At 41.8% G+C, this 24960-nt stretch overlaps 1 protein-coding gene across 1 annotated transcript in view; it reads right to left on the bottom strand.

Annotated features, from left to right (window-relative positions):
- The window catches only part of THSD7B (thrombospondin type 1 domain containing 7B), a 299199-nt gene extending 275523 nt beyond the window's left edge, over positions 1-23676 (bottom strand). The window contains exon 1 of the mRNA XM_066553613.1: positions 23608-23676. The gene's annotated coding sequence lies outside the window, so the exon portion shown is untranslated. The remainder of the gene's footprint in view (positions 1-23607) is intronic.
- Positions 23677-24960: the final 1284 nt, after the last annotated feature.

The following is a 24960-nucleotide window of genomic DNA, read 5'->3' as shown; positions in this document are numbered from 1 at the left end:
AGCAGCTGCAAGCACCCAGTAACAAACCAAGCCCAGAGTAAAGCACAGCAGTCAGGGCAGCAGAGTGAAACAGAAACACACGACAGATCATGGGCATCACCGTCCATTGGGTCAAATACCCAAATGATCCAGGAACATGCATGACCCCATGTGCTACAGAAGGAAGCCAAAAATCTCATCTTTCTTTGCTCAAGATGAACATGCTTTCTACTCCTAAAGCCTCATAATCCAATTAACCTGAGCCCAGAGACACCAGCACACATCTGCTGTGACCTAAACCTAACATACCATAGACAACATAACCAAACACCACAAAAATCCATATACTCAAAGTTAGAGTGAAACGCCCTTGGGTACAGCAGAGAGATTTCAGATACAAAATTTCTCAGACTGATGCTATCCATTCCAGGACATCTCTCATTATTGTTTAAAGGCTCAGTTTCCAGGCTAAAATAATTTTTGACAAATGTGTGCCCAGGTCAGCTGTTGTCACATCATTCATCTTGAGATGTGGAGCTGATTTTTGCTTCACCTTATCAGCAACTCATGGAGGGGTAGGAGACAGGATGGAAGAGGGAGGATAAGCAAATAGGGCAGAACCATCATGTCACCTCTCATGATGGCTGGAATGACACACACACACAGAGAGTTCCCAACACATACATGCCTTAAAGCATCTTAGAAAACTGCTAAGGTTCATAATAATGTTTTTGTCCCAGCCCAAAACAGGAGGGGTGGACTCAGGAGGTCTTTAAGGTCCCTTCCAACCCAAATCTTCCATGATTACTGGGACACAGAACTTAAGCTTGCAAATACAACCCCAAACTCCAGGGCGTCGAACCAACAGATAACATGATGCAGCCTCACACCACATGTACATTTTGATTTTCCTGAGGCCTTACGGACCCACAATTTCACAGGGGTAGTCCATTTCCATGTCTAAAGCTCTGCCTTGGCATCTTTTATAGTGCAGTCACCTGTTCTGAACTGGATCTATGGAGTGTTCAAAACAGACCTGAGTGTTTTGGCTGATACATCCCTTTTAATTTTACACTTTCTCCTCAACAGACAAGGACTACTTCACACATCATGAAAGAACACCTTCACTTCTTCTGGTAACTGTCTGCTTCAAAGTTGTCTGTAAAACTGACAAAGATTCTATCAACCTGAACCATTTCCATTTGCATGGCTCTAATACCAATTTTCATACAGACTTATCACACAGAAGGAGCATTTCCTGCTTTCCTCTGCCTTACAGACTTTCCAATCTTCCAGGACTCCTTCAGAAAACAGAAGTCAGAAATAGGTCCTCAGTGCACTTATATGTAAAATGGCTCAGAAGAGCCTGGTGTAGCCACATGATGATTATCAAGGGCCCTTTTCCTGGATCAGCAGTGGTGGGAAACACACTGAAAGTATTTCTATTTAAGCCTCTTCCTTCCTTCCAATTCATTTAGCAACAGGTCACTTGACTGCCCAAAAACAGTCTTTAAGTGCAAATGCAGGGTTTTATCATTTCTCCACCACTCTGCTGCAGTACAGTTGGCCAATTAAATATTTAATACAAAAGTCCTCAATATTTAATTAGGGACAAATAGCACTCTTTTGCACTTTCCTTGAATTTGAAAACAACCTTTCCCATTCTACCTCCACATGAACATTTAATATGACAAAGGTGTATTTAAAGTTATTAGAAGTCTGTTGATAACAATATTACAACGAATTAACATCTTGTCAGACTGCTGCATGTTAGAGTCTTACTGCTTTATCCAAAAATGGATTAAAACAATACTTTTTCTGGTCCCAATCAAGTAACAAGGAAAATACACTTGGTTATTCAGGAAAATATAGAGGATCTTTGAAACAAAATGTTAAAGATGTCATTTATTCTCTCATAGCATGTTTATAGTGAAAGGTATCATTGAAAATACTTCAAATACTTATTAAATAACTAAATCTGTCATAGCACATTCATAGTGAAAGGTATCATTTAAAAGACTTTAAATACTTATTAAATAACTAAAACATCATATAAACTTTTTAATATGTCATGGCTAGTATTATTTGGAGATTCTTTCTTATTTAGATGACATGCCCAGTGCTGTAACAGCAGGAGGCAATTCCACATTAAGAATGATAGCTTCCACCACAAAAAGCTTTAACAACACAGATTGGACCTGTTAGTGCCGGAATTCTTTGCTATTGGGCTAAAAACTGTTGATTATGCAACTAACATAAGCATCCAGCCATCCAAGGTATTTCCACCCAGAATCAGAGGATGAAGGACTGCTTCATTTCAGGGCTGCTTCACCACCCTGAAAAGAATTTCCAAGGATGAATACCTGAACCTTCACTATCTTCTATAAAATCAAATTCAAAAGAGCTTCTGGAGGCAGCTTTTTTATTCTAAAATGATAATCCTACACACTGGAAAACACAAGTAATTAGTAAATTATCTAGTACTAGTTGCAAATCAGTCATGTATCTTTCCCACACACATTTTAATTTACATAGCTCTAAATGAAAAAAGATGATACAGGCACTTTAACTCCGAGAAACCCTGGGGGTTTTAGTATAAAGGCAAAAAAAACCTCCCAAACCACTCAATTTTTGCTGTTTCTCTGTGTTGGACATGTCCATTTGTGGTACTTCATCCACCAGGCTGCCAGGATAGTCTGCAAGTGGAATGACAGCCAGGACACACCTGCAACCTGAACTACCAGGAACTGCCAACAACTCTGAAGACATCTTTTCAGCTCAAGAATCAATTATCTTCTCTGAATTCAACCTTCACAACATCAAAGACAGCATTAATTTTAACATGAAATACATGTCAAATAACATTAGTGCATCCATTATCATCACCACCGTTGAGCGGTGTATTATCCTCACTCAATGTCAGGCTGTTTGGAGGGAAGGATCCCTGTCGGAGGTTACCAGGATGGAGCTGTGACAGAAAAATGAGGGAACTGATTAAGAAACAAACGCTTGGAAGGTAGCACTGCTTGCCAGCAGCTCTTTGAGGTGGCTTCTCCTCCTACCAGACCCTTGGGAAGCCAAAAAAGAAGCAGTTTTGGCATAGCACTTTGTAGGCAGAAGAACCAGGGCAGGAGGAGTTGCTCTCCCAAGCCCCAGGAGAGGGATGTGCCCCTAAGTGCATCTCCCGCACGTGTCCAGCACTGCCTCCAGCACAGTGGTCACATAAGACAGACATCTCTGCTGGAAGTGAGCCCCACCTCCCCTTAAGCTCAACTGCTCCTCTTGGCTCTGCTATCCATATTTTTCTTTTCATCCTACTACTTACTATATTATTCCAAGCAAGAACAATCTCAAAAAAATGTCTCTAAAACCAGCTTAAATATGAGGTGATGGGACATGGGACAAGATTTCCCAGGTCAAAGCAGACATCTATCAGACCTTTGGGTTGTTTATTTTCAGGGTTTTTTTTTTTGTTTGGGATTTGTTAGGGGGAATTGGGGGTCTGTTTGTTTGTGGTTTTTTTAATCTGGTTTTGATTACATGTATGAAAGTAGAAAACATACTCATGCCTTAATGCCTTTGAACAGAAATTGCATTATAACAACATATTGTTCATACTATAAATTATTAACCTCTTCTTCCCCTTTCTACTGCAAACATGGTGAAATTACAGAAAGAAAAGCTTTGATTTTATTAAGTGTTAACATTTACACAGGGATTTCTGCCACCTGCCTTACTGGAGTTGAAGACCAATCTTCCACACTGCTGAGTAGCTCCCGTTTTCTTCCATATAATCAAAACCCATTATTTAATCCCTAAAGTCCTATCACACAACCATTTACTTCTTCTATTAAAGAAGGTGAGGCCAAACAAATATTCCCAACACTTGGTGGAGAGGATTGCAATAATCCTGAGCTCCCCACAGGATCTATTCTAGGAGTAGCTCACTAAAACACTGCTCTCCCACACTGACAAATCTCTCACAGAAGATGCTCCAATTCTCAACTTGAAAGTCACGTGGGGCTTTTAAATTCTGTTTACTACCTCAAAAGATTTCTCTGAACAATTTTATAACCTGCTTCAAGATCTGCAATGGCATTTAGCCCATTTTGGACTTTTAGAGCAATTTTCCACTTGTTTTTAAACAGTCTAACATTACTGATACCTACAACAGAGTATGTGATGCTTATTGCCATGTAATTGTATGTGCAATTGCTTCTGCAAAGCTGAAGTTTCTTTCCTGTAAATACCTTATACATTATTTAATAGTATATATTGATACCAAAGTACCTATATATAGTATCTTATAAATATATTATTAACTCCCTGCTTTACAAGGGCTGGCTTCAGTTCATTCTCATCTCTACAGCTACTGCCACTCAAGTATTGTCATGGTCAAAGTCTAAAGTAGCAAGAAGGAACCAGGAAAGAGAAGGTGAGGTGGAAACATGAGCAGACAAATTCCTGAGTCAGGCAACCAACTCCCTTATGGATGCCATTAAGCCTCTGTGGAAGAGTAAGTACTTAGACATGATTTTTTTTGCATCCGAAACAATAGTAAAGCAGGGCAAATGATGACAAATTAAACTAAACACAGTAACAATTCCTATCTATTAAACAGATTATGCAAATTCCATTGTATTTCACATTATCATACCTCATTTGTTTTAGTTACTTCAAATATTCATGTTTTAACAGAATAATTACTTGGAAACTCTGGCATAAATACAGGCATATATTTAAAGAAGCTAAAGATGCACAGAAAGAACCTTTTTGGACTAATGTGCAGCTTGGCCACAGTCTCTGCCTGTGCTCTTGCAGGAGGCTGAGAATGTGGCTGCGTGTGCTGTGTCAGCCTGGCCCAGGGAGCACAGCTCCCCCAGGGAGCCCTGATTCATCAATCCAGCTGCCTGTGACACCAGCAGCAATCCCAGCACACAACAGCAGCCATCACTCCCCAGCCAACACCCAATATTGAGACATAAAAGAGCTAAATAAGTTAGAGATGCTCTGTTGAACACCGAGGGCAGTCTGCCTTGCAGGATCCTGTTCGCTGCCCACAGCACCCCTCACTGCTCTGGAATTGTTCCAAGCATATTCCACAGATTAGACAGAATAGTTCACTTTTTTTTCCTAACCAGAAAACCAGAAGCATTTCCTCATTGTTATTTCAAGAGAACAGAATTTTAGAATCATCCTGAAAAACAAAAAAATACCACATATTGTCAGAAAATGTATTTCTTAGACTTCCTTACTTCCCTCACTGAGATGATGGCTGTATTTTTGGAAATGGAACTACAACTGTAAAAATACCCACCTTCTAAGGGTAGTTAAATGAAACACCTTTGTAATGTAAAAAACATTTCTCTCATAGCAACAATAACTTCAGACCAACCTAACTGGGGCAATTTCAAAGTAGGAGAACACCACAGCGGAAGACCCACAGACTGCAAGAAGGGAAATAGCAGGATGAAAGTCTTTTCCTGCTTTCTTTTGATTTGCTATAGGTTATCCTTGTAGTTTCATCTGCCTCAGGAAAACAGGTTTCACTTGTTACTACTTATAAAGCATATTCAATTTTGAAACAATTACAGAAGTCTGAACTTTGTTGCATTTTAAAAGGTGGATATTTTTCAAGAGATTTTTCTATTTTCACTAATAAACTGAAATGTTTAGCATCTTCACACCAGCTGCGCTTTCCCATTTTCTGAGATTATGGAAAGGCTACAGAACATACACATGAGATAACTTTGAAACCCAGAGAGGCACAAGTATCACACACAGCTCTTCCCTCCACAGGAATACAGATTTGAGAGTAAGTCTTTATCCAGTATGAAGCACAGAAATCAAAACTGCACATCAGAGAATGTGGTCCCTCCCAAGTACTTTTAATATTATCATGCAGAGTTCAGTCCCATCATGATGCACTCGCTATCCACTATTCAGTACTGCAAAGGATTTGAGGGTTTCCAATATTTGTGTGGTGGTGTAGACAGGGCAAGGAATGGGATGAAGGCTTTCCACACCTTCAAAAGAAAATAAAAATTCCATTTAGTCTTACTTTCAATTATTCTGCAATAGTGTACAAGGCCTTTGCAAACATAGCTTTTTGTTTTTTAAAGCTCCATTAGCAAAAACTTCTCCATCTGAGGCACACACCAGGGTAAATGGTTTTCCATCTCCAAGTACTTCCAGGTACCTGGGAGGCCACATAACTCTGACCACTCCAACTCCAGGGCCTTAAAGAACTCAAGTTAACACAGAGTGGGGGAAAAGACAAAGACCGAAGCACAGCAAGTATTTCTACATTAAATCATAAAATCATTTGCCTATGCCCACACTGTGAATCAGCAACAAAGCAGTCCTAGCTCCAGAATCCACAAACTCCCAGCCATATGCACAACCCTACATTAATGTTAGGCCACATTAACTCAGTTTTAAACCAGAAACGACTGCCTTGGAGTGCTGCAAAACTGAATCAATCAGTGATTGACTAGTGAGAAGGTCCTGATTTATAGTGTGCCTGAACTGACCTGAAGTAGGTGACAGCTCTGACTAAAAGAGAGGATCAGCGAAGCCAGAGATTAAGCTCTGTTTCAATAGAAACAGCCTACCAGGATACCTTCCACAAACGAGCAGACATTCGGAAAACTCGGGCTGTGATTCTGTGAATTGCTTAAGAAAAGGATGATATGAAAATCTGGAATATCAAAGTAATTATATTAAAAGCTGGAAGCAGACTCTACTCTTGCCTTTTCATTTTTGTTTAGATTCTTCCAAGGCATGTTGATTGTCTATTTCCAGACAGTGCTTCCATACAAGGGGAAATGTATTTAAAGCTAAGGACAGGACCTCTAGCTTTTGCATTCCCATTTAAGTCAACAAGAAACCTCATACTGACTTCAGTGTGTTTCAACATTTTCCCAACAAGAAACCTCATACTGACTTCAGTGTGTTTCAACATTTTCCCATTTTGCATTTCATCTTTTGGATGTGTCCATGAAAAGAAGTGATGAGTAGAAAAAATGGCGCAGAGAATGAAGAGAGAGCAGAAAAGCTGTCAGTTCACTGAAAGGTCTCCACTTGTGGTTATATTTCATACACATTTGTCTTACAGAAACTAAACTTTATTACCATAATTTTTCATTAGATTAAGGATATCCATGTGTTATGGCTTCTTAGAGGTTTTATGGACTGGGTCAGTCACACTACATCAGGTACTTGTCATTGTGATATGGTCTCAATCAAGGACCAGTAATTAGCAATGAGTATTTTAAGTATTTGTGTTTGGAATTACAGTTTCTCTACAGCAAGGTACAAGATTCAGTAGAGGAGACCCCTTATACAGAGACAGTCAAATCACTAAAAAGATGGAGAAGGGTTTTATTCTTCTTTGAGGTAAGAAGTAATTAAGTAATCACTTTATATATAGAAAATTATACACACTTGGATCTGCAAAGGATCATAGAATTGCCAAGGTTGGAAAAGCCCTTTAAGATCATCCAGTCCAACCATCAGCCCAGCACTGCCACTGTACCCCTAAACCACTAAACCTCATCATCCAGCTCCACAGATGGTCACTCCAACACCTCCCTGGGCAGCCTCTTCCAATGCCTGACCACCCTTTTCCACCACAAAGTGGAAAAGCTTTGTTCTTATATCTAATCTGAATTTCCCCTATCTCAGCTTAAGGCCATTTCCTCAAGCCCTCTCACCTGCATAAATAAAAAGCACAATCTATTTTAGTTCACTGGTCACGCTAACCCCTGAGTAAGAAAAATAAACTCGATTATAGTTAAAAGGTTAAATTTGTCTGCATCTTTCATCAGACTGGCTATAAACACCAGCATACTCATGAATATTCCCCAGTTAACACTATGAGAAGCATCAAGAATGCCAGAAGAACACTTGACCCCCATCACATCAAGAGAGGCTCCAACACATCACACTGAGAAACCTTCCCATTTTAACCTTTGCAAATGAACGAGGAAGTGAAGATTTTCTCTCATTTCTCCATCCAGGATTTTACTGTTTCAGATCTTGCACATAAATGACTGTTTGCATTGTGCCATTTGAACTAAGCACGATCTCTAGTTCATGTATTTCTCTTTCAGCATGGCAAAGCTATTGAGTGAGGACAGCCAAGACCTGGCAGTGGGTGCCCTTGCTCAGACCCACGTTTTCCAAGAGTGTGCAAAGGCTAAACATACTCCCCTGCTGGTGCTGCCAAGGTGAGGGGATTCCATCCAACTTAAGGATCAAGACGAATAAAAAAATGTTGGTAACCAGAAATGCTCTAAATTATAGAAAAAAAATACGGAAAAGAATATTTGACTCTTGAGGATCTCCAGGGAATTTATTTACAGCACCTTGTCAAAATGAAACATCAACAGTGGTGCCCTGAAAAACGAACTTTTTTTTTTTCCCCAATCTCTTTAGACATTTCATGTATTTCTCTCACATTATTTTCCTATTGGAAACCTCACTTCACTAAGTGAATCAAAGCCATCAGCATCCCTTATTTAAATATCTTCACTGCTTGCTCTCACAGCATCTATCAAGTGTAATGTTAACGATTATGGGAAGATCGAGTTTATCTTTTGGTCTTCAAGCAGGTAGTTCATCATTCAAACTTTGTACTACTGGACTACAGCTAAATGTTACCTAAAGTCCACAGTTCTCCAATTTACTCCCTTTGCTCTCTTTCTTCTTTCCCTCTGCATCATTTTCTCTTAGAAAAATGGAAACTCTTACAGATCAGGCTTCTGATGCTCAAAGACATAGCAAATATGCAAAAAAAAATATAGGAAGCACATTTAAAATTACTTTTAATTTATATTTTTGGGCCTGGATCATTTCACTTCTCCTACAGAGTGGTTGTAGTGAGCTAGAAACCACTGAAAGTGCAATTTTCCCCCACTGCACTCCAGCAGTGTATCTCAAGTCAAGGTTTCCCAACAGCTTTTTGTGAGAATTAAGACATTTTGGGATGTGAGCTATGTCTACTGGCTAGGACTCATCTTCCACAGGGATAAACAATGGAAGATATTAGACTCCATATATCTTAAGCTGCCCCATACCAGCTATGTTTTCTCAGTCACAGCTTTCTAGAGCTTTTTAAGCATGTGCTCTCCCATGCCAAGCCCTGTGGAAAAATGCAACATAGCTCATTGCTGTATGTCAGATCAGAATCTGTGCTTTTCCTAGTACTGAAGGAAATGCTGAAGGTCTCTACACACCACTCATTACAACACAGACTTTCTGCTCTTCACTTCTCTTTTCCAAACTGCCCTTATCCCAGACTCTCAGCCACAGCAATTCCCAAAGCTTCCCAAACCCCTGCAGGCCCACACAGGCTCCATGCAGGAGTTCAAACTCAGCTCCCAGCCTTTCAAGCAGCAGACACCAATCTGCTCTGTTGTTCAGCAATCTGTGTTTCCCTCAAGGCTGAATGCAGGAAGAAAAGCTACATCCATAATCCTTGCCTGCAGAAGCAGATGCCTCAGCACCTCAAAGCACAGAGGATTACATCAAGTGCACGACTCTCTGCTGAAGAGTGAATGTACAGACAACTCAAAATATTCTGCTACAGGTTTTAGGCAGATCAAGAGCAACTGTGAAGATGGGAAGGAACCAAAAATCCCTAATATCTTCTTTTCCATTCTGGTAACTGGCTTTTTTTTTTTTTTTTTTTGGTGAACCTACTTTCTTAGTACTGCTCTACAACAGATGAATGAGAATCTATCAAAATCTTTCATAAAACCATGAAAAGCATAAAAAACATTACATAAAAATGCAAAAACCCTCTTACAAATAAAGCCAATTATAATTTCCTCCATTACAGCATAGTCATTTAAAACTCAACTACATTAGCCTTCATTTCGTGCAAGAAAATTCTACTTGGAGAAGTCTGAATATTTCCTTCTATGCTGATGGCCCATGGACTACTGTGAGATATACACAGAACCATATAGGTTTGAAAAGTCCTTTAATTAAATTCAAGATCAAGAATTTACAAAGTAATCAGAAATCAGTATTTGTCATCTCAGTAGAATAAATATTTTATAAACATTTATAAGATAATGACTGAAGATTCTGTAGTTTCTAGTTCCTCAGAAAGTTTCATGTCTTTGAAGAATATAAGTCAGGTTTCACTCATTACTCTAAATCATCAGTTAGAAAGGAAACTGAAGTCTATTTTTCAATGTTCCTTTTCTTGATCTCAGAGGGGCTTGTGAACATGGCTTTACTAGAAGAATCTTGGGATTAATCTCACATCAGATAAAACTTTCTCTATTTATCTCTGTAAAATTTTGAGGAATAAAGACAAAGAGCATGGGCAAATCAAAAATAATGCTGTCACAGCAAAAATAAAAACTCTTCATGAACTGCAAAGACCTATTGCAGCTCTTGGTGCTTAAACCCAGAAGGATTTTTTCATTTATTAACATCCTGTCCTTGTTCAACAGCATACTAATGAAGTTAATCTAAAGGCTAAATTTCAATTATGAATCACAGACCCGCATCTCTGCTCCCTGATTGCTCAGATAATCTGAATTAAGCCTTCTCCTCTCCAAAGCACAATGGCTGACTGCAGATAAAAGTTCCCAAACATCAAAAATATTCAGTCCAGAAGGTAAAAATCTGACAAACACCTGTTTTCACATCCATTCGATAACTCTCTGGCAAAGTAATGATTTCTAGTAACTTGACAGACTGCTCGCTCACTTAAAATATGCTGCACAGGTTTGAACAATAAAAGGAACTGCAAATGTTTAAATCTCTCAGGCTTACAGCCAAGACAAAGTCTTCAGCCAGAGTAAAAAAGGGTTTCCATTTGCTAAAATAATTTAGGAGAAAATGTTTTCCTCTTGAGTACCTACAATGTATTTGTCCTGGAACAAAACCTGAGAGAGCCACCATGGCAAACCAAGATCAGGGAGAGGCTGTGCAGCTCTGGGCTATTAATATGCACGACTACAGACCGAAATGTGGAGCTTCATGACGTGCCAACGCAGCTCAAATAAGGAGCTGAAGCTGCAGAACTGGAAAAAAACAAAATATGAGTAATAACGACGACCTGGATCATTTCCTTCCAATTGCTTCTGCAAACAGAAGAGTGATGAAGCTCACAAGAACACCAAACTGTGCTGCTCCCCCATCTAGAAGACTGATAGGGAGGAAACACTGCATCTGCTTTTTAACAAGACAATAAAAGAAGCTGAAGAGCCAGCCTTTAGTTTTTAGCTGAGAGGATGGAGCACTGAAGGACTGTTCACTTGTGGTGGGAGTCAAAGGAGCAAGAGGGAAGCAGAACAGGGAAAGCCCTGAGTCTCAACCTAGGGCAAACCTGGGTCACAGAAACCAGAGCCTTCCAAACCATCTCTTGCAAGTGTTTTTACCATAGAGTGTATGTGATTTCCAGACAATACAGCAACTCTACAGTCAACTCCTCCACTCCTCATGGGAGGGAAACCTAGAAAGAGTAAATACAGCATAACCAATCACTGACCATCTCTAGGAGTAAAAACTTCCGAGATTTTCTTCCAAACCTAGGATAACACAGTGATAAACTCCTACTTGACACACACTTATCAGCTCCTTCCCATACTCCAAAAGTCAAGCTCCCACAAAGGGAGAAGACTCTTGAGACTCGCTGCCATTCCACAGCATTAAACCACAGGTCAGCTACAGTCATCTAATTTTTTCACTGACTAGTAAAGACTTTTTTTCCTCTTTCAAGTTAGATGATGTCAAACATTCACACCCACACCTTCACAGCAGCCACTGCACTGCTGAAGGTTTCTACTGTCCTAAGCACAAATATCAATCTCTTCAATTCTCATATTCTTCAGGATATAAGCACAAATAGTTAATATTCCACCTCCATCCTTAGTCTACTGGTACCCCTCTCTACTGCCTTTATCCTTCCAGTACATGTCACTCAGTGGGAAGTTGCCAGCACCTAAACCCTCAGACCATGAAAATAAATTCCTATCATTGAAAAAAAAACCTTAGAATTTTTTTTTTCCCAGATTGTCATGATATTCACAATGTTATCTGTTTTGGCAATATTGACTCCTAAAACACTGATACAAACCTGGAAAATCATTTGGCAATTACATCCTTCCCAAGCCTAAAATCTTGCCATTTTCAAATACCACATGGGCACTTTGCTTTAGTGTTTGGCTGGATCCTGTGCAAGTTTTCCTCCTTGCCTTAGTCCTTAAATGAGCTGTCTCTCAGCAACACACTCAGAGAGTTGTCAGCCTGAGCAGTAGGCACGGATGTATATGCTTAGCAATATGCTTGGTGGACATTGTCATTCATAGTTCTCACCGAAATACATCTTAATTGAGAGCAGCATTACACCACAAATGAGCCAGAAAAAAAGGCCAACAATAATGACAGACCACTAGAAATAATCTGTTGCCTTCTGGGTAAACTGCTCAATGCTAAAACTTATTATCTGTAAAAGCACCTTTTGAATCACTTTTGTTTTGCCCTGTGGAATACCTTAATGTTTCCACTAGTAATAAAATTTCTGGCTTGCAATACTGCCCTGGTCTATCAGACCGCAAGAGAAGGGAAGGGAAACAATGAAAACAGGGAAACACAGAAGCGCTGTTATTATTAAACCTTTCAGTTACAGAGTTAATTCCAGCTAAACACTTTAATCTGCTGCACTGCTTATATGAAGTGGATGTTTTTTTCCAGAAGGAAATCTAATTTTAGAAGCCCGGCATCAAACAACTGCGTGGCCATCCATATCTGCACTGACTCCAGTTCTGCTGCAAGTAATCTGTTAAGCAGCACATCCCCAGCTGGGGACTGTAATTAGGGTGCAAACTGCCATACAATCCCCTTGCCAGATTGATGAAGGAGACCTCTTACAAGGTGATCCAGAAGGCAGTGTTGAGATCATTAATCATTCATCCGTCGAGGAGAATACAAAAACCTCTGCCACCAAGAGCATTACACTGCAAAAGTATCTTGACAGAACTAACTCCTAAAAAAAAACAGTGAACTTTTAATTAAAAGGTCAGGCATTAGTTACTGTATTATTTTTTTAAGTTTTAGATAAGCTCACTTCAAAAAAAACCTTTATTCGGATGTCAGACGGAATTTGACACTCCTCCTTTGCTACTCCTTTTACAAGCTTGATAACGATCAGCTCAGAGGGTTTTTAGCTCTGCAAGCAGCATCCCCAGATAGTAAACAAATATAACAGTAATCTACAGTGCAAGCTTAAATACCCTGCCAGGCTGCCAATATTTCAACCTGCAACCATTTGTTTTCAGAGATTTGAATCCACAGAAAATGCAAGTATTTTCAACAATGCATAACTGCAAACATTGTTAGCACAAAAATCCAGTCTACAGGGAGAACACCAGATCTTGAACACCTGCCTGATGAGGTCTGCACTGTCCATCCTAAGCAGATAAGTCTTGGCTCTGCCAAATATCAACTGAACTTTTCTTTTAATACACTTACTATAATTAAATACTTCAAGTATTTAAAGTTGAGTTTAAGCTTACGTGTTTTCCTTCTTCATTGTTATTTGATCCAACAGGCAAGCTCACGCCATCTTTAGAGAAATCACAAAAATACAGAGAGAAAAATGCAAAAATCAAGAACACTGAGGCACTCTAAAAGTGTATTGAAAGAGCTGGAAGTATTGGATACAACTTTTTAACCATCTTTTGTATGCAACCTTATGTTTTACTTACCACATTCCATGCCAGATCCTCAGCATCAGAAGTTTTTTAGCTTCACACACATTTCACCTGAGCCCAGCCTTTCCCTCCCCTCCCTTGATCTACCTGGGATTTAATAGAATTGCCTAGGAGACTTCTGCTGTTTCAGAAGCAATCAAAATCTATCCTATACAACCATCTACCAGACTAACAGAAAATACATTTTCCTCTAGAATGTGCAATAGGAAGGAAACTTAATCCAAACACATCATTGCATAGTCCAACAGGATTTGCTTACAAAATCTAAAATCTATCCCAGTGAAGGCAAGCTCCTAGAAGTTAAACAAAAAAAAAAATAGTCAGCAGGCAAGTACTTTCTCTTATTTTAACTGAAAAAGCCAAATCTAAATCTTTTTCAGCAGATCATCAAGAAGCATATATGAAATCAAGAGAAGAAAAAGAAATCTGCCACCCATGGCTATGAAGTTAAACAAATGTAAATACTTTAAAAGCATTCTTGTTTGAAAATTAAGATAATTTCCCCTCAACTCTCCTCATTCCCTAGAGAAAACAGGGTTTTTCTCATGCAAAGAAAATGAGTAAGAAAAACCCAACAACATTTTTAGCATCAGGTGCTTTTACAACAAGGACTCCTTTGCAAATCTAACTGTAGATAAAACAAAGCTTTTTATTTGTTTCTTCAGCACTGAGAAGTTCTGATTTCCAAACCCTTCCTTGCATGAAAAAGCATGTAAGTAATCTTCTGAATATATGAGTGAGTGAAGGAAAGCAGAAATAGCCTCATTATTATACAGAATCTCACAGGCAGCTGTGGAAACCCAGGCTCCTTAAAAATTATCACCATGTTAAAAATGCATAATCCATTTCAACAAGTTCTATCGTATATCATTGATGCCCTCAATATTTACATTTTTCCCACATAGCCTGAACTATTGATAAGAGGTCAGCAACAGTAGGAGTATGCATAAGATAATTCATTTTTTCTGAGGCACCCCATATTTCTTAATTAGAGTCAGTAACACTAAAACACCACCTAAGAGAATGGAGCACAACCTGCAAAAACTGGTTCAAACCTGAAGATTACAAAGGTGAGAAATCAAGTGTGGCATCATTTGCTGAAAGGCTGTGATAACAATCTCAACAAAGAGCTTAAACCTTTAAAAAATAAGGAAATAAGTTCGCTGCACTGGATGGGCCGAGGCAATCCTGTGTGCACTGCAACATCTAATCCTGCTGGTAATATTTCTTGCACTTTGATCCTGCTCAATGGAATAAAAAGTATTAAACACAACACACAACTGAAGCAACACTGCAATACTTCAAAAGTTACACCCAAGTAATTTGAAGGTTCATCTTATTTTGGAGTAATAAACGAAAAAACCTCCCCCCTCCCCTTTTTGAGTCTTGCTGCATCATCCTTTACTGACATTAATATTGCTCTCCTCCTTAGACAAGCCCTGAAAGACTCTGATCCTTTATATCCTTTAAAGGGAGCAATTAATGCTGCTATTCAGAGTTTCTGACCTTTAACTCTCAGTCCCAGTAGTGTTATTCGGATTTTTCTTTTCAAGTTTAGCAGAAAATAGTCACTATTTGTATCTTCCTAACCTCAAACTGGAGTTCATTTTGGAAAAGTAATTTCCAAATTTTTCACTTCCAAATGTGCTCCTCTGCAGGATCAGATGCTTCCCAAACTCTGCCCTTCCAAACCTACTGCAGTTCAGGTTCTGCCTTCCAGAGGTGTTTTGGCAAAACACTTTGAAAATGCTTCCATAGAAGTTCTGCATCCCATACTGCATTCCCCCTCATCATCCTCTGCAGGAGGATGCCTATTGCTATGATTATTTTCAGTGAAGCCACAGTGCCAAGTTCCATTTTCTTTATTCCTGTTAATATCACTCCCCACTCAACCTTCCTGCCTCACATTTTTCCCCACAGCTTCTTACTCAGCTGCCCTGTTGCTTCTTTCAGAAATATTCACAAAGAGCATCCCAGAATCAAAATAATGTGTCTACTATGCACTGTCTTCATCTAATCTGTATTTTAAGCTGTCAAACACAGAGGCTGATTTGATACCCTGAAAAACCAAGAATGGTCAATGTCATGTTCAAAACTGCCCCACAAAGCATCTTGCATTTTCTTTTCAACAAGTAATTAACATATGGACATATGGTAGTCTTTTACAAGGTGGCAAATACCTCATACATATACTCCAAAAGAAATATATATATATATACACATATTCTATCCATCCCAATCCCTCTCTCAAATTAAAAAAAAAAAAAAAAAGAAATCTGATAGAAAGAAATCAATACCTTTCTCCTTTAAACATTCTCTGATAAGAAAGTCGTTACAGCTCATCTGGAAGACTGAAAAGCTGATATTTCTCTAGACCCAGAGAAAGGGTATTCCACAGCCAAGACTCTTCCAAATAGCCAGGGAAAAAAAGTTATACCTATTTAAACAGAGAGCAAGACAGGCTCAGCTAGAGCTGCACAGGGAAGGGGCAATCAACTTGACAGTAAATGTAATTAGTGTTATAATTCCTGCCAAAATTAGACATGATAGAAGCAGATATAACAAACGAATTTGACATGATATATTACCATTGATGTTCCTAAATATATAGAGGCTTTTTGAAGGATGGGAATAGGGTTTTACAGATTTTAAGGGAAAAAACAAATCCTGACAAGCCTCCACCGTGTCTGTCTCCATCCTGTTGCTCATTAAACCTCTCATTTGTGGCTCCTATTTCCTTCACAGTCAAAGTGGCACAAAACATCCCTTTTTTTGCTGCAGATAACTAAAATCAAAGTTGCATCATGTCTCCTTTTCATGTCTTTTCTTCCCTCCCTGCCAATCAGAGGCTTCAAGCCACTTCTTTCTGAACACATTTACAGTCCAAACCCATTCCTGAACACCAGCTCACTTGCCTGCCTCTCTTGTTCCCACTGGCACTCCCCAAAACTCCTTCCCATCACATCACAGCTCCATTCCAAGCTGCCATCTTCTCTTGGTTGTCACTCACACATCCCTTTTCCCTCATCCCAGTACCAAATTTCAACAGAATCATAGAAACATGGAATGGTTTGGGTTGGAAGGGACCTTAAGATCATCCCATCCAGCCCCCTGACATGGGCAGGGAACCTTTCCACTCAATCAGGTGGCTCAGAGTCCCATTCAATCTGGGCATAAAACCTAATTTACACCAGATACTGAAGAAGAATCATTCCCAGCTCTGCCCCAAAGAAGCAACAGGAAGACAGAAAGCCTCAGTGCACAGAGAGCTGGACATGATTTGGCTTCACTGTTAATGAAAAAAAAAAATTTAGAAAAAGAGAAAAAAGAAGTGCAACACACCCCACACATCCCTTCCCAAAGGAAAAAAACTGAACTAGAATTGAATGCTTATTTTGTTTTTGCCTCTGCTAGAAATCAACACTAAAGCTTTCATTTAGTCAGCCAAGTTTTATTACGGAAAAATTATGGCTTCGTTTCAGGGAAAATTAACCTTTTGTTTATTTTGTTTCAATTTCCATTTTGCATTAAAGTTTTACTTAAAAATACATCGCAATGTCTAGACAAATTTTCCAAGTTCCCAAATCATCTGACTTCTGAGCCAGTGACCTCTCATGAGCAATGGGACCAACCCTGCGTCCTCCCCAGCTGGAAGCTCTGGGCTGCTTCATTTCCTGCACACCTGAATTTGCCACCAAAGTACTTGAGATGGAAAAAAAAATCTAGGCCAGGCAGGGGTATTTATGACTTTTTTTTATGATGGAAAGTTTAAAAATTACTTTACTCCAAGAAATAAGTCTTTAACTGGACTTGTCTTTCCTATTGCAGCAAACACTGAGCATATTGCTGTTCATCTCCTGACAAATTACTCTCTGGGAGAATACAAATCATGTGTGCTGAGCTTCAGAAAGGCTCTGGAAGAGAGCTCTGTTTCAAGCCCCTAGAGACAAAAAGCCAGGCACAGAACAGACTCCATCCCCGTGGAGAGCCTCCCCCGCCCATGAGCGCCAGTTTTAATCCCGTTCATTAACAGTGGGATAGTGCTCACCCTTACTGTGCCACATCCTCAGGCTGCTCCTCCACCCATTACAGCTGATGTGTTCTCTGTTTTATTAACAGTAGTTTAATTCAATAGATATTCCTACACAGGACAGGTGATCTTTTTGACTATTTCACAAGGCAGAACACAGAAAACATTTCACAAGGCAGAACACAGAAAAAATTTTAAATAGGAAAACAAAGCACACACAGATTAAAAAAAAAAAGGCACAAGAAGAAATCCTATTGCATGTTTCTGTTAGGATGACTTTGTAAAATAAAGTTTGCCATGACTGTCAAGCCTCCCACCACCTAAGTTTTCTTTCCTGAATAAATATCACACACTAAAAATTGATGCTCCATAAACTGCACCATTGCTGGAGAAAATGGCAATCACAGAGACTGCTGCTTCCTCCTTTACCAAAGGTGTATATCCTATTTACTACAGATACCTGAAATCAATTACAGAATCATAAATATTTGCAGCCTACAGCTCTCAGAAGTGTTTCAAAAGGCATATGTTAATGCCCAGGAGTCATTTCCCCCACACTGCAGTGCCCTCAGGCTCTCTGCTCTGTTCTCTGCTATCTGTTGACATCAATTTTGCAATGAAAACCCAGCAATTCAGTTAAAATAGATACTTAAGCAAAGATAAAAACATCTATCTAAAGACTCGGTACCACTGTCCTGTTATACATGGACAAAAAATTACATATACATATATATACATATATATATATACACACACACTTATATATCCCACTATATATACACACACACACACACACTTATATATCCCACAGCGTGCTGTGGCAACTTATCCTCTCCAGAAATCCCTGTTGAACACACAGCAGACAGAATTCCCCACTGCTGTCACCATGTGCTGAAACAATGCCAATGTGAATTACAGGTTATTGTGGGAGATGGATCAGAAACAGCCACAATTATACCTAACGAGTGAAAAGACTGTTTCATTTATCTTTCTTTTGGAAGGCTATGCCAGTCTGACAGAGCCAAATGGCACATTGTGTCTTTCTGTCCATTCCTGGCAACCTCAAGACACATAAGGAATCCCCCCTCACTCCTAACAAGGGTGGGATCAAAAGTTTGCCACATAAAGTTATCCTACATTCAACCTTTCAAAAATATCCACTATTCCCTAAGAGAATATCCCTTTCCTGCACAAACATTTTCTGTTTAAGCAACTGAGTCAGGAAAGTGACTATTTCTCCATTTTCTCGTAGTTTTTAAGTACCTTTAAATCTTCATTCCACCTGTAAAACCCTTTTCCCTCTCTCCTGCTTCTTTCTAGCTTTTCAGGTTACAATGAGATACCTCATTGCACTGTATATGGGTTTGCACATCCTGCCTTTATCAACAGAGTCTGCACAACCAAGGGAGCCACCACAGGGGTCAGACAGCAGCTCATCTCGTGTAGGATTCCTTCCCCACCTGCCTGGGACATGCATGGGCACAACACCTCACACACACATTCTGGCCCTGCATCACTAAGACAGCTTTTTGTTCACTTTTTGGTGGCCCTTGAACCTCTTTCCTTACCCATTCCATTCACTTTCTCAAAAGAGCTGCCTGTTCTGTCAGTGCAGATGGTGTAGAAAAAAAAAAAACAATCCCCTTTTAAAGTAGTTACCTTATTTTCAGACACAAATATGTAGTTAGATGGGACTGAAAAGAAAAACTAAGATGCTTTTCCAAAAAAAATTTGCAGAAGATTTTGTTTCAATCAGAACAAAAGCTTAACAAATAAAAATCACAATGGAAAAGAAGCACAACTAAAAGCATTCCCAACAAAAATGATGCAGCATGTCCTTAATAATCAAGTGTTTTAACTAAATACAGCAGAAGTACAAAAGAATGTCTGAAGATGACTCAATAAGGAAGCATTCAAAGCAGAAAGAGCATTACCAGCATACTCTTGATAAGCTTGCCAGTCCAAAGCACAGTATTTTTTTGCTCTCTTGTTCCAAACCAGACCGCAGACAGTGGGCACTTGTGCTTAGACACAGAAGTAAGGTAGGACAGGTCAGCAGTGACTCAGAGGCTGGGTCTCTGCAGCCTCACAGAGCAAGCAGAGAAACCTGCCTTCCCTGCAGAGCTCCTGCTTCTAAATGACCCACACGGCTCTCATCCTCTGGCACAACTCCTGGGTTTCCTTTTTTTCTTCAAATAAACAGTACTTCTTTTGCCTGTGGTGCTTCATCTTTTTCTCCTGCCACAGCACCCACTTCACCACCCTAGAAGCAGCTTTGGATGAGATGGGATGCCCAGCTTCCAGAAGGAGCCCAGCAGAGTTCAGCATCCCTCAATTCCATCCTGGTGTCCCCTGGCAATCATACCCCCATTTCACACCCCACCTTCACAGTTACCTTCCATTACATGATACTGGGGCAAATAACAGAAAAGCTGGAATGCAATCTCAGTAAAAAAAAAAAAAAAAAAAAAATCAATATTCTCAAAGTTCAGGTAAAGAACTGAAGCAATGATGTGTGGGCAAAAACTCAACAATGTGGAGGACTTGGAACACCGAGAAACACACATAACTGCACAGAGCTTGGCCATGAAGTCTGATGCCATTGTATCATAAAACTCAGTTATAATGAGGCATGACAGCCCATCCACAGCTTCTCAGCTTCTCTGGTTTAGAGGAAAAACACACAAGCTCTCACCCCTAGGCAGCCCCAGCAGGACTCCCCATCCTCAGCCGCACCCGGCAGCACCGGAGCCTGTGAACTGCTGCCAGAACCAGACAACTTTTCATTTTCTATTACCTTAACAAACCACAGAGCAGCTCTGTCTTGTGAAAACAATGCTTTCGTCTCACCATACTGGAACAAGCCCCCCAAAATTCAATAAAGTTCCTGCAAACTGACAAGCCAGACACACAGTTTTTGAACACACTTTGAGGCAGTCCATGGGGTCAGTTTCCCTCACCTGCAAGATGCCTGGGGACGTTCCCCAAACCAGCTCTGTGTCAGGTGGCTCAAGCAGACAGGTCTCTGCTTTCCCCCAACCGCAGCATTGAGCACAACCCATTGAAGCCCAGCATACACTTCTAATGGGGAATAAAAAACTTACCTCCCTGAACAACAGCCTGGGGGCATTTCCACCACCTCTTTAATCTGAAACAGCATCCCTGTTGCACAGCTTTCATAATCCACTTCAGTTAAGGTACAGGGATGCCAGCAGCAGTTCAGGGCAGGGAAGCAAAGCAGACACTTGTGGTGTCAGTGAAGCACTGTCAACTCAGGGTAATTTATTTTTTTGGCATTTTCTTATCCCATTCTTTGCTTACAGCCTACAAAGCCAGACAAGCTTAGCTGCCTTGGACACCGGGATGAAACCATTCACATCACAGCACATCTTCCACCACAACCCCCCTGCTCACCTACCAACAGGGAGGCAAAAGCTTCCCAAGTACAATCACCACCTGGGTTTTTCTCTGCCCAAAACCACTCTTACATGGCTACCTTTGTGCTATTATCCAGCACTGAGCTTGGCACAGGGTACCTGCAGCATCTGGGACATTTCTTCTGCCCCAACTCAGGTTCCTCATGTGCTCTCCTCTGCTCCCAACCACTGGGGTAGTTGCAGCTGTGCCCAAACACTAAAGGAGAAAGCGTCTAAACATGCACAAGAGCTCAGCTCACCTGAGGGCAAGTAAGCCACCAAATACTGTTTAAGCAAAAAAAAAAAAAAAAAAATTCCATTAAGGAGCAAGGAGACCCTGGGAATCCCCATTTCTCACCCAGAAACCCCAAAAGTTCTGTGCCACTGAAGGCAGCAGCCCGGGTGCCTCTGCCAGCGCAGCACGTCAGCAAACACGCGGCAGGCACGATCTTATCGGCGAGGCTTTCTAGTGAGCAGGCATCCCTAGAAAGCAGTCACTACAAATACCGTTTTCCTGAATATCATTACTGATCCAGAAGTAATGAAATAGCAGATAATATGGCCCCAGGGTACAAATCAACCACCTACCCTCATGCATACAGATGGAGCTTAACAGCTCTTTTGGTCTTCCATTACCAGAGTGAAATGGGATCTTTGAAACACCATCGAGGCAAAGCAGAAGAGGAAGTTTACTAATGAATGATGTTTACTTCTGATTCTTCAGAAAATGCTTTTCAATGCTGTGATCTAAAAAAGAAAATCCTCTGTTTTCATGTAGGAAGACGACTAGACGCAGCTTCCCCTCAGAGAACCAAGACAAAAAAAGCAGAGTGTACAATCTCCTGCACTTCCCTCGTCTTGCAGAAAAGACTGCTGAGAACAGTGTCTCGATAATTTCTGTAATAATTAACAATGGAAACTTTATCCACCAAAGCAAGCAGCAAAATCGTCACAACTCACAGCAGGGTCATGCTCTCCTTGCTTATGTTTGCAGCAGTAAAAGCAGCAACTTGCACAACGCTCTAAAACCAGCTCGGCACTATGTAAGGTACAGGCAGGCACAGCATCCCCCTGCTTGCATCCTCAGGGAAATTCAGCACTTAACACCCCGAGCCGGCCCCCGCAAAGACACAAAGTTGTGCATTCTGAGCTGGCCTCAGCCCCGCGGACCAGCCGAGAACAGCAGGGACCGCACACCCCGACACAGCCCTGCCCGCCTTCCTTGGGAAGCATCCCCGAACTCCAGCACCTCACTTTAACACCATCTCTTTCACCTCTGACATGGTATTACCTAAATTCCACTGGAATCTAACGAGCTCACTACTTCTTTCAGTTTCCTTAAAGTTTGAAGATTTCATCAAGCAAGTTGAGCAGCCATGCAAGGCACCTGTGTGACACAAGGCACAAACAGCAGCTCTCTACCATCACATCCTCTCACAGGTACTTTCAGCGGTACCCAGTTCTAACAGGTAGATTACGCCACTCACCTGCACACATAACAGACATTCCCTGTACAACTTGTTCCAAAAATTACATCCTCAGGCAATCAATTCTTTAAGATGACTTTCTGTTTGCATTAGAGGAATTCACCACTATATTTCAATTATACAAAAAAACTGGAGGCAGTGGTCAGCAAGTACTTTTTTATGACCCTCATCTATTCTTTTAAAAGCCTTCTACAGAAACGCTCAGGCAGGCACAGGAGTGGGAGGGAGAGGAGGAGGAGGAAAGGAACAGCATCACAGAGTCCTCATCATATCTTCACATAAATAAAGTCCCAACTCCATACGGTTTGACCTTGAATAAATAGTAATACGCAAAATAAATACAAGGACGAGCACAAATTAAGAACGAACGCTCAAAGTAACGAATGGTTAATGAAGGAGCGTATAAGCGTGCCTTGTTTAAAAACACTGACTGAAGAATCGACGGAGGGAAAAAGACAGCCCAAACACATTGCGATGCTGTGACCGGGGGTGGGCGGGCAGGTGAAAAAGTAGGGTTTGGAAGCCAACCTGCGCCACAGAGAGCCCGGAGCCAGCCGCGATCGCGCTGCCCGCGGCAGCCGCGCTACTTTCCGCGCTGCTCGGCGGAGCGGAGTTGCGGCGGTGCCCGCACCGAGCCCGCCGGTGGCGGCGGCCGGCGCTGCCCGTGCCCATCCCAACTTGCCCTGTCTCACGGGCTGCCGGCTCCGCGCCCTGCCCGCTGCTCCCGCGGCGGCACAGCCGGGGCGCTCGGAGCAGCCGGACCGGCGCGGGGGATGCCACCAGCAGCGAGACGGGAGATCCCGGCCGGAGCGGTCCCAAAACCGCGGCAACTTCTCCCGCGCGGCGCGGCGCGACCCGGCGGGTCCGTCCGTCCGTCCATCCATCCACGCACCCGCACCACCGCCCGCGGAGCCGAACCCCCGGACCCACCCTCTCCCCCGGCAGCGGGGCGGCCGCACCTCCTGGCATCCCGGAGCGCGGCATGGAGCCCGGCGCGGCGTGCTGCGGCGGGAGGTCTGCGGAGCCGGCGCCGCGGGCGAGCGGGGCGGGACGGGCGCGCAGTCCCCGCTCGGCCCCGCGGCGCGGAGGGGCCGCGGGCGGAGCGAAGATGGAGGAGGCGCGGCCCGGCCCCCGCCCGGCCCCGCGCGGGAGCGGCGCGCGCGGCGCCCTCTGCCGGGCGGCGCTGGAACAGGGCCCAGGGCTGAGGGGAGCCGGGAAGTTGCTCCGGCTCGCAGCGCAGGGAGCGGGGGTTCCACGGGTGTTGTTAAACAGGCCCCAGCGCTACAAAACTCGTCAAAGCTCAATTTTAGTTGTATGTTTACCCCGCACAGGATTCCGAACAGCGCGTTGTCACCAACCTCCTCACGCTACTCGCCGTGCAGTGCTGAGGGTGCTCGCAGTGCTTCCGTAACCGCTCCAGGAAATCACAGAATTGCTGAAGCGATTGGCTTGGAAAAGCCCTCTGATATCATAGAGCCCAACCTGTGATCGATCACCACCTTGTTAACCCGACCATGGCACTGAGTGCCACATCCAGGCTTTCCTCAAACGCCTCCAGGGATGGTGACACCACCGTCTCTCTGGCAGCCTGTTCCAATGTCTAACCATCCTTCCTGTGAAGAAATTACTCCAAAGAAATATCCAACCTAAACGTCCTCTAGCACAGCTTAAAGCCACGTTCTCTCGTTTAACCACTTGTTACCCACGAGCAGAGCCCAACCCACACTTGGCTGCACCAGGTGGGAGTTGTAGAGACTGAGAAGGTCCCCCCTGAGACTCCTTTCCTCCAGGCTGAGCTCTCTCAGCTGCTCCCCATCAGACCTGTGCTGCAGAGCCTTTCCCAGCTCCTTTCCCTTCCTTGGACATGCACCAGCTCCTCAATGTCCATCCTGAAATGAAGGGCCAACAACTGAACACAAATTCACCATCTTTGCCCAAGCAACACTGGTCCCATTTAGTTTCAAATTCATCTAAGTCATATTTTTGAGGGAAGTAATTAGTGCAAGAGATCACCAAACTGGCGGAAGTCCTCGATTAAGGAGAGAACATTTATTGATTGCAGGGAGGATACTGAATCCATCACTTTTTAAATACATGAAGTGAATGATCTCAGTTTACTTTATCTGCACTATTTAAAAATTCAAATCGGCATTATTCTGCAGAACCTCTTTTTTTTTTTTTTTTTTTGACAGTCATTAAGTTTAGGAGTTATTCAGGAAAAATTAATGCCTATATCTAAGTCAGACAGTAAGAGGTGACTGTGTATGCACAAGGAAATTACTACAATATCTATTCCTGCTTTTCACATAGTT

The sequence above is a fragment of the Molothrus aeneus genome, chromosome 7 (assembly GCF_037042795.1).
Source record: "Molothrus aeneus isolate 106 chromosome 7, BPBGC_Maene_1.0, whole genome shotgun sequence".
NCBI lineage: Eukaryota > Metazoa > Chordata > Aves > Passeriformes > Icteridae > Molothrus > Molothrus aeneus.
Note: the sequence above shows the minus strand (reverse complement) of the source record. Positions and strands in the feature narration are given on the sequence as shown.